The sequence below is a fragment of the Salvelinus sp. IW2-2015 genome, linkage group LG30, assembly GCF_002910315.2.
Source record: "Salvelinus sp. IW2-2015 linkage group LG30, ASM291031v2, whole genome shotgun sequence".
NCBI lineage: Eukaryota > Metazoa > Chordata > Actinopteri > Salmoniformes > Salmonidae > Salvelinus > Salvelinus sp. IW2-2015.
In genome coordinates, this window is record NC_036869.1 from 15,649,946 (window position 1) to 15,654,097 (window position 4,152).

The following is a 4,152-nucleotide window of genomic DNA, read 5'->3' on the forward strand; positions in this document are numbered from 1 at the left end:
GAGGTGCCTTATTGCTATTATAAACTGGCTGGTTCGGGTTAGCCCTGCATGCTGATTATCACAAACCCCTAAGGTGCCTTATTGCTGTTATAAAACTGGTTACCAATTGTAATTAGAGCAGTAAAAAATAAATGTTTTGTCCATACACATGATATACGGTCTGATATACCATGGCTGTCAGCCAATCAGCATTCAGGGCGGGAACCACCCAGTTAATCATTGTGGACTATAATCCGTGATGAGCAGGACTATTAGACGTAGGCAACAGGTCCTGATCAGATGTCATTTTAAGTGATTGGAGTGGCCTTCATGGTAGCTTCCAGGAAGCGGCAGGATGGGAATGTTGAAGAGGTTTTAAACCAACCTGTGGTGCTGAAGGATAGCTCTGCGTCCGCCAGTTCAGGAACAAGCAACAGTAGTTTGCAGTATAAATATAAAGCTATTTAATAGCCTAATATAAAAGCTATTTGTAGCCTATAGCCTAATATAAAGCTATTTGTAGCCTATAGCCTAATATAAGCTATTTGTAGCCTATAGCCTAATATAAAAGCTATTTGTAGCCTATAGCCTAATATAAAAGCTATTTGTAGCCTATAGCCTAATATAAAGCTATTTGTAGCCTATAGCCTAATATAAAGCTATTTGTAGCCTATAGCCTAATGTAAAGCTATTTGTAGGCTATAGCCTAATATAAAGCTATTTGTAGCCTAATATAAAGCTAATTTGTAGCCTATAGCCTAAATATAAAGCTATTTGTAGCCTATAGCCTAATATAAAGCTATTTGTAGCCTATTAGCCTAATGTAAAGCTATTTGTAGGCTATAGCCTAATATAAAGCTATTTGTAGCCTAATATAAAGCTATTTGTAGCCTATAGCCCTAATATAAAGCTATTTGTAGGCTATAGCCTAATGTAAAGCTAATTTGTAGGCCTAATAAGCTTTTCCTATACTATAAAAGCTATTTGTAGCCTATATAAAGCCTATTTGTAGCTATAGCCTTAATTAAGCTTAGCCCTATAGCCTAATATAAAGTTATTTATAGCCTATAGCCTAATATAAAGCTATTTGTAGGCTATAGTCTTAATATAAAGCCTATTTGTAGCCTATAGGCCTAATATAAAGCTATTTGTAGCCTATTAGCCTAATATAAAACTATTTGTAGGCTATAGCCTAATATACAAGCTATTTGTAGCCCTATAGCCTAATATAAAGCTATTTGTATGCTATAGCCTAATATAAGGTATTTATGTAGGCTATAGCTAATATAAAGCTATTTGTAGCCTATAGCCTAAATATAAAGCTATTTTGTAGCCTATGCCTAATATATAAGCTATTTGTAGCCTATAGCCTAATAATAAAGCTATTTTGTAGGCTCTAGCCTAATGAAAGCTTTTGTAGCGTATAGCTAATCTAAGACTTTTGTATGCCTATAGCCTACTATAAAGCTATTTTAAGCCATACTAATGTTTTAAGCCCTATTTATAGCTAATGAACTATTAATAGTAATATAATTATGCTATTGTAGCCTATAGCCTAATATGAAGCTATTTGTAAGCGCTTAGCCTAATTACAGCTAATTTGTAGCCTATAGCCTAATATAAATGCTATTTGTTAGGTAGCGCTATAAAGCTATTTACTATAATATAGCTATTTTGTAGCTATAGCCTAATATAAAGCTATTTGTAGCAAGCTTATAAGTTTTATAGCCTATATAATAAAGCTATTTTAGTATGTCCTAATATAGCTTACTATAGTATTAGATGGAGCCTTAGTAATTAAATTATTTATGCCTAATTAAAGCTATTTGTAGAATAAGCTAAATAGGCATATCCTTTTGACCTACGTGGTAAGCTATTTGTAAAGCCTATAGCCTAATATAAAGCTATTTGTAGCCTATAGCCTAATATAAAGACTATTTGTAGCCTATGTAATATATAGTATTTAATAGCCTAATATTAGAGCTATTTTGTTAGCTATAGCCTAATATTAAAGCTATTTTGTAGCTATAGCCTAATATATATCTCGATCCAAGATGGCTAGCCAGTCGGACGTGGGTGTTTGTCTTCTTGTCCGTGTAAATAGTAACTCGTATTTTTCGTATACTTTCAGTATATATTTTAATTTCACTTTCATCTGGAACTGATATACATTCCTACATTCGCCTTCACCCAATCGTGGTACGGACCTGCTATTTTTTATTACTTTAGAACCGTAACCCCCCCTAATCAGAGAAGGCTTTAGCCAGATACTACTACTAGCTAGTAGTCAGTTAGCCACTGCTGCGGTCTTCACCCTTAACTCGGACACACTTCCCGGCGCCGAAAAGAGATGGCTGCCTCGCTTCGTGTTCCTTGGAAAATATGCCAGTATTGTTTTTTACGTGTTATTTCTTAGCATCGGTACCCCGGGTAATCTTAGGTTCATTTAACATACAGTCGGGAGGAACTACTGAATAATACGATTTAACGTCAATCATCATCGTTCCTACCCAGGAATATGACTTTCCGAAACGGATCCAGTGTTTGCCTCCACACAATACAATGGAATCTGATCCCAGCGGCGACCCTGTGCGAACGCCCGAAAAAGGGGAACGTGGCGGTCTCGTGGTCAGGCTTCGGAGACGGGCACATTCGCGCTCGACAACTCGCCTAGCTACTACTCGCCAATGTCCAGTTCTTGACAAATAAAAGGTTGATGAAATCGAGCCACCGGGTAGCATTCCAGAGAGACATCCAGGGATTGCAACGTGGCTCTGCTTCACTGAAAAAAAAAAAAACATGGCTAACTCAAGGACGCTAAACGGAGTCGGTGCAGCCAGCTGGTTTCTTCATTCATCGCGCCGACAGAAACAAACATCTTTCCGGTAAGAAGAGGGGCGGGGGGTATACCTTATGATTAACTGAAAGTGGTGTGATCATCATAACAACACACAAGAACTACAGTCGTTCTGTTTCAACCTGATCTAGAACTCGCTCACAATCATGTCCGACCGCATTATCTACGCAAGGGAAATTCTCGTCAATCATAAATCACAGCCGTCATACATTCCCCCAAGAGACACATCGATGGCCTGAACGAACTTTATATGACTCTTTGTAAACTGGAAAACCACATCACCGCTGAGGCTGCATTCATCGTAGCTGGGGATTTTAACAAGGCTAATCTAAAACAAAAACTCCCTAAAATTCTAATCAGCAATATCGATTGTGCTATCCAGGGCTGGAAAAACACTAGACATTGTTATACTAATTTCCCTTTCCGCGACGCTTATAAGGCCCTCCCCGCCCCCCTTTCGGAAAAGCTTTGACCACGACTCCTTTGTTGATTCCAGCCTACAACAAAAACTCAAAACAACAAGCTCCCGCGCTCAGTTTCTGTTTCAACGCTGGTCCCGCCCAAAATCTGAATGCCACGCTTCAAGACTGCCTTCGATCACGCGGATTGGAATTGTTCCGGCATCGCGTCCAACAAAATATTGACGAATATGCTGATTCGGTGAGCCGAGTTCATTAGGAAGTTGCATTGACGATGTTCGTACCCACAGCAACGTTATAAAAACATTCCCAAACCAAGAAACCGTGGATTGACGGCAGCATTCGCCGTGAACACTGAAAGCGCGAACCACGCTTTTTAACCAGGGCAAGGTGACCGGAAGCATGACCGAATACACAGTGTAAGCTTATTCTCTCCGCAAGGCAATCAAACAGGCTAAGTCTCAGTACAGAGACAAATCGAGTCAAAATTCAACAGCTCAGACACAAGCCGGTATGTGGCAGGGTCTACAGTCAATCCACGGATTACAAAATGAAAACCAGCCCCGTCGGGACGCAGGATGTCTTGCTCCCAGCAGGCTACAACTTTTTTGCCGCTTTTTGAGACAATACGTGCCACTGACACGGCCCCTACCAAAACCCTGTTCGGGCTCCTCCTTCACTGCAGCCGAGGTGAGTAAAACAATTTAAACGTGTTAACCCTCGGCAAGGCTTGCAGGCCCGACGGCAATTCCCAGCCGCGTCCTTCAGAGCATGCGCAGACCACGCTGGCTGGTGTGTTTACGACATCATTCAATGCATCTTATCCCAGTCTGCTGTTCCCACATGCTTCAAGAGGGCCACCAATTGTTGCCTGTTTCCCAAGAAGTAAGGTAACTG